The sequence below is a fragment of the Cervus elaphus genome, chromosome 10, assembly GCF_910594005.1.
Source record: "Cervus elaphus chromosome 10, mCerEla1.1, whole genome shotgun sequence".
Lineage (NCBI taxonomy): Eukaryota > Metazoa > Chordata > Mammalia > Artiodactyla > Cervidae > Cervus > Cervus elaphus.
Genome location: NC_057824.1, coordinates 23,682,337 through 23,694,704, shown reverse-complemented (window position 1 = coordinate 23,694,704; position 12,368 = coordinate 23,682,337). Strand labels below are relative to the sequence as shown.

The following is a 12,368-nucleotide window of genomic DNA, read 5'->3' as shown; positions in this document are numbered from 1 at the left end:
TATATATATCTTTTTGAAATAGTATTTTCATCTTTGGATATATACCCAGGAGTGGAATTGCTGGATTGTATGGTAGTTCTATTTTTAGTTCTTTTGAAGAACTTCCATACTGTTTTTGAACAGAAGCACTTTTACAGTTTTGTGTGCATGCGTGGTAAGTTACTTTCTTAGTGTCTGGCTCCTTGCAGCCCTGTGGACTGTAGCCTGCCAGACTCCTCTGTCCATGGGATTCTCCAGGCAAGAAAACTGTAGTGGGTTTCTAGGGCCTCCCTCCAGGGAATCTTCCTGACCCAGGGATCAAACCTGCTCTCTTATGCCTCCTACATGGGCAGGCAGGTTCTTTACCACTAGCACCATCTGGGAAGCCCAGAAAGCTTCCCACCAATATTTAAATCTTTTGTCTCCATGTGTTTTAGAAGGTAGAGGTACAGTGTTCGCAATTAAAAGTTAGGCTATTGTAATTGAATCCTGTTGCTTGTTGCCTATCACCTATTTCCTTCCTATTGGCATCAGTCCACTGAATTTTCTTAAACAAAATTAGCCAAACAGTTGAGGCAGGATTGAGACCCCACCTACAGATTTTGGGGTGGTACCTGATCAACTTCAGGCAACCAGCAAAAACTGTTTTATTTCTCAGGAGTCATGACTGTCTTAAGAATGTTTGTAGGGATTGTCCTGGTAGTACAGTGGCTAAGACTCCTCCTCCCAATGGAGATGGCCCGGGTTGGATCCCTGGTTAGGGAACTAGATCACAACTAAGACCCAGCACAGACAAGTAAATAAATAATACATATTAAAAAAAAAAGAAAGCAGTGGTCACGGAGACCTTCCTGCATCTGCTGTTTCTCAGGTATCAGCAGCTTAAGTTGATCAATATGTCAAAGTGACGTGTTTGGGAGTTCAATGTTCTGAACCCCTTCTTAGTCTTACTTTGAAGTCAGTTTTAGGGAAATTGAAGAAAAATCAAAAGAAACCAGGTCATTGGTGATATGGCTGAGCTGCTGTATCAGTCTCAGCAAAATGCTCTCTGTTGCTGGGCTTATTAATTTTGTGGGGTGATATATCCTTATTAGGGGCTTCCCAGGTGGCATTAGTGTTAAAGAACCCACCTGCCAATGCAGGAGACATAGAGCTGCAGGTTTGACCCCTGGGTTGGGAAGATCCTAAGGAGAAGGGTATGGAAACCCATTCCAGTATTGTTGCCTGGAAGAATCCCAGGACAGAGGAGCCTTGACAGACTATAGCCCATAGGGTCACAGAGAGTTGGACATGAATGATGGCATTTAGCATGCATGTCTTCCTTATTGTTCAAGACAGTGAACATGGATGTCCACTGCTTGCTACTCAGAGGATCGTAACAGATGCTGCCATTACATCTGATGTGATAACAAGAAAACCATTCAAAATAGACCAAGGAAGAGGCCAGAAGGGCAAGGATAGTTCGATTCAAATTTTGACATGTGCTGTTTATATCTATGTAGCAGTAAGAGTCAAGAAATACTGCAAATTGAGTTGTGTGATAGGAAAGATTTTATGTTTTATGTGTTAAAAAGGCCTTAATTTTCACAATGGACATCTTTACCCGAGAAACTGGGGTGTGAGAAGTGGCTGGGGATGTAAAGAGGGTTATTTGTTGAGAAGATAAAAGTTGTCTGAAAATTGGGACAAGGCCAAGTTCCACTGTGCAGATAACAGGTAACAGACTTGAGCAACTTGTCTACAGAAGTGGAATTTTGTTGTTTGATGTCTTTGTTAATTGGTGGTTTTATCTGATTAATGGCCCTGCCTGTGAAGTTAACATTTACCCCAAATAACTTAGTCATGAATTTTATTGCCTAACAATCTTTAACTATCTTTGTGACTTAGACTCACAATCTTTAACCAGGTATTTCTTTCTAGAACCTGATCTTGCTCCTCCCCCTGTTTTTGTAAAAGCTCTCTGTTACTTAGTTGCTAAGTCGTGTCCAACTGTTGGCGACCCCATGGACTGTGGCCTTCCAGGTTCCTCTGTCCATGGGGTTTCTGAGGCAAGAATACTGGAGAAGGTTGCCATTTCCTTCTCCAAGTGAATTCTCTAGCTTAAAAAAAAAAGCAAAAAAAAAAACCAAAACAAAACAAACCAAAACAAAACCCACAAAGAAACTGCGTGCTATCCAGTATAACCTTTCCTCCCAACCCTTTAGGCTCCAGACCTCTGAGTAGAGACATCAGAAAATGTGACCAAGTCATGAAGTTTGTCTCTGGATAAATAGAACTGGTTTTTAATTACTTGTTGCTTCACTGTGCAAAAAAGACTGGATGGACTTTCACCAAACAGGGAGGGTGGGTTTAAGGTGGTCTGAATTGTGTAGGAGAAGAAAAAAATCTTTTCCCTCTACCTATCTTAGGCGTTTTCAGCTGGGGCCCTGTAAATGAGACCAACAAAAGACCGATTAACAAGGATCAGTCAGTGCTCACTTCGGCAGCACATATACTAAAATTGGAATGATACAGAGAGGATTAGCATGGCCCCTGTGCAAGGACGACACGCAAATTTGTGAAGCGTTCTGTATTTTTAATCAAAACTACAATAAGATATCACCTCACACTGGTCAGAATGGCCCTCATCAAAAAGTCTACAAACAATAAGTGCTGGAAAGGGTGTGGAGAAAAGGGAACTCTCTTGCACTGTTGGTGGGAATGTAAATTGATACAGCCACTATGGAAGACAGTATGGAGATTCCTTAAAGTACTAGGAATAAAACCACCATATGACGCAGCAATCCCACTCCTAGGCATATACCCTGAGGAAATAAAAATTGAAAGAGATACATGTATCCCATTGTTCGTTGCTGCACTATTTACAATAGCTAGAACATGGAAGCAACCTAGATGTCCATCAACAGATGAATGGATAAAGAAGTTGTGGTATGTATACACAATGGAATATTACTCAGCCATAAAAAGGAACACATTTGAGTCAGTTCTAGTGAGGTGGATGAACCTAGAAGCTATTATATAGAGTGAAGTGAATCAAAAAGAGAAAGATAAATACCGTATTCCAACACATATATATGGAATCTAGAAAAATGGTACTGAAGAATTTACTTACAGGGCAGCAGTGGAGAAACAGACATAGAGGATAGGCTTGTGGACGTGAGGAGAGGGGAGGAGAGGGTGAGATGTATGGAAAGAGTAATGTGGAAACTTACATTACCATATGTAAAATAGATAGCCAACAGGAATTTGCTGTGTGTCTCAGGAAACTCAAACAGGGGCTCTGAATCAACTTAGAGGGGTGGGATGGAAGGGAGATGGGAGGGAGCTTCAAAAGGAGGGGGATATATTTATACCCATGGCTGATTCATGTTGAGCTTTGACAGAAAACAACAAAATTCTGTAAAGCAATTATCCTTCAATAGAAAAAAAAAACAAGGATCAATCAAATAGAACTGTGCTAGCATGCACACTGCACATGTACGTGGGAGAAAGGTAAGTATCTCGGGGGGCTTCCCTGGTGGCTCAGTGGTAAAGAACCCACCTGCCAATGCAGGAGACGAAAGAGATGAGAGGTTGATTCCTGGGTTGGGGAGATCCCCTGGAGGAGGCATGGCAACCCACTCCAGTATTCTTGCCTGGAGTATCCCATGAACAGAGGAGGCCGGTGGGCTACAGTCCATAGGGTCTTAAAAGACTTGGACCCAACTGAGCAATTAAGCAATAACAACTAGCACAGAGGAGTAGTTAGAATTTGAGATCTATGTTCCTTAGTAGGGGAAATAGAAGTGGGAGAATGAGTATCTATAGAGAAGAAATGATGCTTTGGAAAGCTTGACGAGTCCTTAAAAGGTTAGATGGGAGACAGGACAGTCTTGTGACAATGTCTGTCTAGGTGGGGTACTGACTTCTCCCCTCAGGAGAAGATTCAAGTGGCTCCTGGAGAGGGGACTTAGGACAACTGAATTCTTTCAGGAGGTTCTACTTTTCAGTAGATGAGGGATTTCAGGAGCACATATGTCTTCAGTTCAAAATGATGCTTAAGCCAAAGTGGAATGTTTCAGGGTGGCCTGTCCTGATCCCCTTCACTTGAAAAGATGTGGATTTCATTTTGGGAGGCCTTGGAGCATTACCTCGAAGAGGTAGTTAGTCAATTCTCCAAGGAGCTGGAATTGAGGTACAAGTTAAAAATTGTGTGACTGCTGATTGGCAAAAAGTAGTCAGATCTACGGCAGATTAATGTACTCACACCGTGCCCTCGGTAAAGTATGCTGCCTAAGCACAGAGAACTGAGTCTACGGCTGGCCAGACTCTCTACTCCCCAGTGTTCTCATCTGTAAAAGGGAATAACATTATTTCGTAGAGCTGTTTTAAGGGTTGACAAAGGCTGTTTCCTTGGCCAAACTTTAATCAGCTCCTCTAAACTCTCTTCCCAAGGAGAACTCAGTTTTGAGGCTCCCTTGTTCTTTTTCGCATGGCCCAGCCTTAGCAAGAATGCTGTTATGCCAGTTTAGCCAGCATCCCCCACCCTCAGCATCTGATCACCATGGATATCTGACCAAATTCCTCATCTACCCCCATCCCCCAGGTGATGTCTGACCACTAGGTGATGTCTGATCACTTGGCTCCACTTTCAGCAAGAATTCCATTAGGTTGTTTTAGGCAGAATCTCTAGTGTTTACTCTTAGTGATTTTCCAGTCCCCAACCACCACCTTTCTCCCTGGCTAGGAGTCCCCACTGGTCCTTGTTGATTTCAGAATTGAGCCTGGTTCCACACAGAGGTCTCTTTCCCTCTGTTGAGGTAGTTCTGAGTCAATCTTGTTTTAGCCACTTAACCCTACTGCACTTTCTTTGAGAGCATTACATGAGTTACCAGATGAAACACACTTAAAATGGTACCTGGCACACAGTCTTAGCTCTGTTAGGAATTTTTCAGCCTCTCACATCAGTTTCCCAACCGATGAAAGTAAAGACACATCCTTGTTACTGAGGTCCAAGAAGCCGCGTTACTACAGATCCCTGATCCCCGCTCTCTTCTCTCTGAGCTGCTTTTCCCTGGACCATTCAGTCCCACTGTCCTCCTCTTCCTGCCCAACGGCCGAGCGGTCCGGTTTTCCATCCCAACACAGGCTCAGAGCACTCACTTATCTTGTTCTACAATGATTCTCTCTTTCTCAAAGACATACGATATTTTTCAGCTCCTTGCTCCTCTTTCAAGGACCTTTATCTGCGCCACTCCCTTCCACCCAAGGTCAACCACATTTGTTATCCTCAGAGACATGCTTGTTTTCCATTTTCCTTGGGCAGAGCAGCTGGCCCCTAAATAAAATATATTCTCATGCAGCTTTAAGGAGAGAGGCTTGAGAGATGGGAGGACTGAGAAAATATGAAATCGGGGACCCCTTCTAATATGTCTTCAAAGTTCGGGGTCACGTGGAAAGCCAGGGACTTTATAACAATTCTGTATTCCTTTTTGAATTCTCATGGCTGACAAGGTCACCGATTTCTCTTCCCTCACTGGAGCACCATCCCAATCCTCCCTCCCTCCCCAGCTGCAGTTTTTGACTACAGATGGGTTTATACAGAGAACATCAGAATTAACAAAAATCTGTAGCTATGACCATTGTCAATAACCAGTTCTGGAGAGTCTCTGTGGAAAAACTCTATTGCCAGACAAAAAAACTTGGTTGCACATAGGAATTCAGTAGTGGCCATTTCAAAAACAGTCTATAGAAAGATATCAAAATAGAAGGGTATACACCATCACCACCACCACCGAACATATTTAAAATGATTTTTCAATGGAAAAGGATAGAAACACAAAACAGACTAGAGTAAGCAATAGATATAGAATTTTTTATTCACGTAATTGAGAAGTTGAGAGAGCCAGGGCAGGTAATGGCGTTAAGTCTGACACAGGAAGACGCATTGATGGGTTTTGTATACTGGGCTGTGGGGATGCTTGTTGTGAAGAATGGAATGGAACAGGGTGGGAGTCGAAGGCCTGCCTGCTCGTATCCACCGAAGGAGGCTGATTTCCACTCATCTCAGCTTATTACAGCACTGGCTGAACTCATCAGCTCATGGTGCAGTTGTCCATCTTACTAAAGGAAATGATTGTCATGGCAACAAAAAAGGCACTTACAGCCCATCATCTTACCCCATCTAGAAACAACCAGAGACATGTCACATCACACAGTTTTCTGCTCACAGACCGTGCCTTTTCGCATTTATTGACTTGGTACAATACAGCCATTTTTCAGAATGTCAGAGGCCATTATCTTAGACATTCAGGTGCCAGGAAAGCTAGTTGTTCTTGTGAGCAGTGCATGAAGTTTTTCTAATTATAGTCTTTCTGGATTCCTTGTCCTTTCCTTTAAATAAAGCGTCTAGCCATATGCTCCATGAGTAGTATTCTAAGTTTTAGATATTGCCTCGTTTTCTTTGGAATCCGTCAATGTCAGAGCTTTTTAGAGTGTTATTGTAAAAATGTACCGAACGTTGGTTGAGAAATCTAGCTTTTCTGAAGATGAAGTGATTTTTAAAAGAAGTTGTGTAGGAGTCTGTGTCCTGTTTGCAAAAATAGTGAAATCAGGCCATTCAATTAATTCCCTGCCTAGAACTTTTTCAGCATTGTGTTGCCTGTTTTGCTTGGATTTACACACACTTTGTGTGCAATTCAAAAATTGTTTCATACTTTTGAGAAGTAAGGTTGTGGAATATTTCACCCGGAGACAGGTGGAGTTGGAGAAAAGGAGGAGATAAATAAAACACATTGAATATATATGAGAACAGAAACTGACATAATTTCCTGTGCCTGAATTAAACCATACTGGGACCAGGAATGTGTTTCCATGTGTACATTAAATAACACAGAAACCAGGCATAAAAGAGTTAGCTGTTGATTCCAGGAAATGCTTGCTCTTAGAAGATAAGACTGTGAACCAGCTAAAATAGACTGTTCGTCACAGTTTGCTTTTAAGATCTTAGAGTCACCGGGCCCACCTACCCAAAGCTATTATGTCACAAGCTATGCCCAAGGCTAGATGGTCTCCTACCTTGCAAAACTCACATTAAAATCACCCAGCCCAGGCCCTAAAGTCCTGCAAATACCCTCTGCTAAAAAAGGAGATCAGAATATGACACCTCAAAATATGCCATTTTGGTATTTAGATTATTTTTCCATGAAGGCAGTTGAGTCAACAGATGGAGGAAGAGGTCTCTGCCCTCCCCTTATGTGACTGAAGTGTACTTTGTGTGTGCTCAGTCGTGTCCGACTCTTTGTGCCCCGTGGACTGTATCCCTCCAGGCTCCTCTGTCCATGGGATTTTCCAGGCAAGAATACTGGACTGGGTTGCCATTCCCTTCTCTGGGGGATTTTCCTGACACAGGGATTGAATGTGTGTCTCCTGCATTGACAGGCAGATTCTTGACCACTGCGCCACCTAGGAAGCACTATAAGACAGGGTATACAATTCCCTTTGAGGATGGCACCCACCCCTTTCCCCCACTACTTGCAAGAGAAAAGCGACTCTTATCTCTGAATGTGGGGAGCCTGTGCCAAAGTGAGTTTGAATACATAGACCTCACTAAAGTAACTCCTGTTCGCCTATTAGTTCTCTCTGTATATTTTCTAGTAATTTCCCTGTAATTTATTGTCTCTTGAAGCCCAAACTCTCTTTCCTTTTTTAAAAATGTACCTAGGACTTCCCTGGTAGTCCAGTGGTTAAAAATCCGCATCCCTGGTCGGGGAAGATTCCATTCACCATGGGGGCAATTAAGCGTGTGCGCTGCAACTACTAAGCCTGTGCACCAGAACTACTGAAGTCCATGTTCTGGAATCTTTGAGCTGCAGCTGCTGAAGTGCAAGTAGGTAGAGCGCGTGCTCCTCAACAAGAGAAGCCACTGAAGTGAGAAACCTGCACACCACAACTAGAGAAAGCCTGAGGGCAGCAATGAAGACCCATCACAGCCCCCAAAAGGATACATAAGTCCCTGAACAACTTTTCCAAGTTTTCACTTCTTTTCTGTGAACTCCCATGCACTTAAATATTAGTAAAAGTTGTGTGATTTTTTTTTCCCTATTAATTTGCCTTTTGCTAGTGCAATTCACAGGGCTTCCCAGGTAGCTCAGTGGTAAATAATCTGCCTGTCAGTGCAGGAGACTCAGGTTCGACCCCTGGGTTGGGAAGATCCCCTAGGGAAGGAAATGGTAATCCACTCCAGTATTCTTGCCTGGGAAATCCCATGGACAGAGGAGCCTGGTGGGCTACAGTCCACAGGGTTGCAAAGAGTCAGACACGACTTAGTGATTAAACAACAACCGCAAAGTGTAATTCACAGGCATCTTGATAAAGAGCCTAGGAAAAGCTTTTCTGTTCCAACGCTAATTTCCCCATTTTGAGATACTACCAAGACTCTTGTAAATGATGCTCTCCTCTACTGCAGTACACCCAATCAATAGCTTTGTTTGATTGATAGGCTTTATCAGTCCTTAGAGAGTGGATCACCAGCATATATATATACTGTGTGTATATAATGCAATAAAATTCCCACCAAAACACTATGGTCCAAATGAACCAATTGTGTAAATGGTGGGGTTGTGTGATTGCAAGGATAATGAAATTCCCTTTGCACCGTCAATTTTTCCATCTCAGTTGTGATCCATTTCCACTTACAAATATGACCTCACCTTACAAGCTGCTCAATGTTTCTCAATACTAAAAACGTGTGGCAGCTTGATTGCAAAAAACATCATAACTGTTTTATCTCTTCCTTTAACAACACCCTTTATAATGTGACTCTGCAGCTCCTCCCATCAAGAGTTAGAGCCGTTTCCCCAGCCTTTCAGACTGGCTTGGTCTGATGAGTGGTTCAGGCCAGTGGAATGCAGCAGAATTGAAGATGTGTCAGTTTTGAGCCTAGACCTTAAGAGGACCTTTCAGCTTTTGCTCTTTCTTCTGGAATCCCAACTCTGTCATATGAACAAACCCAAGTTAGACTGCTGGAGAGTGAAAAACCTTGTTGGGAAATTTGAGGCACCTCAGCCTACACCCAGCCTGCCTCTTGTCATGTGAGAAAACCCAGCCCAGATGAGCAGAGTCACCTACCCAACCCACACCTATTACTGATGATGTGTGAGCCTACTAAGACCAGCAGAACCACCCAGCTGACCTATGGATTCCAAATACCTATTGTTTTAAGTCATTGAGTTCTGGACTTGTTTGTTATGCAGCAGTAGCTAACTGGTACTGTGGCTGAAGCATACTGATTCCATTCTGTCAGTTTCATCTTTGGCCCTCAGTCCTACCCCTCTCCCTTTCTGCATGACTGAACTTTAGCTTGCTCATAAGGAATGTGCCCAAGCCAGATAAGTTTCCTGTCAACCTTTACCCTTGGCTTTTTCTGATATGGAAACTAGAAGAACGTCTTTGCTCACACAGATGGTGAATCATCATGAGACCCACCCCCCCAGGGGAGAAAAAAATTCCCCAATTCCCATCATTGTAGACGTGCTTTTCCCTTAGTGTTCAGATTATATCTTCAACTTTGGCTCCTTTAAATACCACTGTATCCCTTTTAAAGGCTCAGAGTCCAGCTGTGAATGCTTCTGGATTGTCATCTGCCCAGTCCTGCCTGTATGTAAGTTACCCACAATAAACTTCATAATTGCACTTTATGGAGCTACCTGCTTGGTGTTTTGGTCTCAAATTTCCTTCTCAGTTTTTAGGATATTATTAAATATCCCTACCATTCAACAGATTCCTCTAGTGTGGCAGACATTGTTTGTTGCCTAAAAACATATATCTCCCTCTCTTCTTCCCAGCTAGCAGAGTGTAAATCTTGTTCAGATTCCCCTAGGGGAAAGGTAGACAGTGGCCAATCACATTATGCTACATTGTTGGCTACAAATAGGAATGGCACATGAGCCATCCTGGCTTCTCATGAGACGTTGCTATGGTCATTATGATGACTCAGAGATGAGCCTCTGAGACAAGATAGGTGTCTTAGTCTGTTTAGGTTGGGGCTTCCTTGGTGGCTCAGCAGTAAAGAACTCGCCTGCAATGCAGGAGACTTGTGTTCAATCCCTATGTTGGGACAATCTCCTGGAGAAGGAAACGGCAACCCAGTTCAGTATTCATGCCTTGGAAATTTCATGGACAGAGGAGCTCGGTGAGGTCACAAAAGTAAGATACAACTTAGCGACTAAACCGTCTTATCATCACCTGTTTGGGTTGCTGAAATGAAATATCATAAACCAGATGGCTTAAACATTTATTTATGTCTCTTGGTTTTGGAGGCTGGAAAGTACAAATTCAAGGCTGATTCAGTATCTATGAGAGTCAGCTTTCTCATTCATAGATAGTTGTGTTCCCATGTGGCAGAAGAGTGCTTTCAGGGTCCTCTTTTATAAGGGCACTAACGCATATTAAAAAGCAGAGACATTACTTTGCCAACAAAGGTCCGTCTGGTCAAGGCTATGGTTTTTCCAGTGGTCATGTATGGATGTGCAAGTTGGACTGTGAAGAAAGCTGAGTGCCGAAAAATTGATGCTTTTGAACTGTGGTGTTGAAGAAGACTCTTGAGAGTCCCTTGGACTGCAAGGAGATCCAACCAGTCCATCCTAAAGGAGATCAGTCCTGGGTGTTCATTGGAAGGACTGATGCTGAATCTGAAACTCCAGTGCTTTGGCCACCTCATGTGAAGAGTTGACTCATTGGAAAAGACCCTGATGCTGGGAAAGATTGAGGGCAGGAAGAGAAGGGGACGACAGAGGATGAGATAGTTAGATGGCATCACCGACTCGATGGACATGGGTTTGAGTAATCTCCGGGAGTTGGTGATGGACAGGAAGGCCTGGCGTGCTGCGGTTCATGGGGTTGAAAAGAGTCGGACACGACTGAGTGACTGAACTGAATTGAACTGAACCCCACCCCAAAGTTCCCACCTCTTAACACCTCTAGGTTGAGGTTAAAATCTCAATATGTGGGGGAACACAAATATTCAGTCCACAAAAGTGTCCTGGGGGCTAAGTCTGGCTGATCTGTTTTAGAAAAAAGCATGAGAGATGACTTTTACATTTGAATATTTTAGAGCAAATTCATTTTTGTGTAATAAATTTACCAGAACAGTGAATTTAAATGTCACCTCCTTCAACATACAAACTGTACCACAAGTTAATAGTCAGCGTTTAGACTTCTGGAAAGACAAATGCCACATTAAAACAAGATGATACATAATCATTTTTTATGACTCCCACTGAAATTTTCCTTTTTGCCTGGCTAAAAACAGTTGAAGCAATGGCTGTTTATAAGGGGAGAATCAGGTCAAATGAAATCTCCAAGGCAATTTAAAAATGCTTTTGAAACCCTCCTTGATACAGACTCAATCTTATACATTTTCTTTGAATGCTATCATTCTGAACCCAGTTTGCCAGCTTATCTTTGCATCCATGTTTTAGACTAAAGCTCCATCTTCTGGAGAAGAAATGACATATAACCACTGCTTGGCACATTGACTAACAGCCATACTTGATTTGGAAGTTTTGGAGAAGATGTCTTTATTAGTCATCCAAATGATTTCTCATTGGCAGCTCATTTTTCCCTCTTTGGAAAGAGTGTCATCTTGGTGGGGCAGTGAAACAAGATGCATGCTATGGATCACCTCCCCTTTCTCAAAGAGAGATTCATGGCTTGGTTTCATCTTTCTATTTATGGTTTCTGCAGTGGGAGACTGATTGGAATAATTTTCCTTCCCTCGGCTTGTTCTTCCTTTGATCCCTCATATCATTGAATCAGCACTGGGTATTATTTTCTTACTCTCTGGAGAAATCAATTTCTCTGCAGCTTTTCCTGTATTTTATTCATGTGGTCTATTCTGAAACTCCTCGAATGCAAATATTTTAGAAAATATTATACATTGACATCATATTTTTGAGAGATTGAAAGCTAGTCAATTTTTTAAAAAGATTTTTTTATTTACCTTTGTTTTTGGTTGTGCTGGGTCTCGGTTGCATTGGGTCTTCATTGCTGTTTTCGCTAGTTGTGGTGAGTGAGGGTTACTCTTTATTCCAGCGTGAGGGCTCCTCACTGCTGTGGCTTCTCTTCTTGCAGACTGTGCCTTAGTAGTTTCCGCACACAAGCTCAGTATTTGCAGCTCGCAGGCTCTGGAGTGCTGGCTCAGTAGTTGTGGTACTCTGGTTTAATTGCCCTGTGGCATGTGGGATCTCCCCAGACCAGAGATCGAAACTGTGCCACCTGCACGGCAGGTGGATTCTTAACCAGTAGACCATCAGGGAAGCCCTGATTTTTTTGTTTTCAAATAAAATTAATTTTTAAGTACAGTTTTCGATTTAAAGAAAAACTGTGAGGATAGCCCATAAACCCTGCAT

General features: G+C 42.7%; 1 non-coding gene across 1 annotated transcript; it reads left to right on the top strand.

Moving 5' to 3' along the window:
* Window positions 1–2,449: 2,449 nt before the first annotated feature.
* On the top strand, window positions 2,450–2,556 carry LOC122702397. The gene has a single exon (XR_006343256.1). It is a non-coding gene; the product is annotated as a U6 spliceosomal RNA (small nuclear RNA).
* Window positions 2,557–12,368: the final 9,812 nt, after the last annotated feature.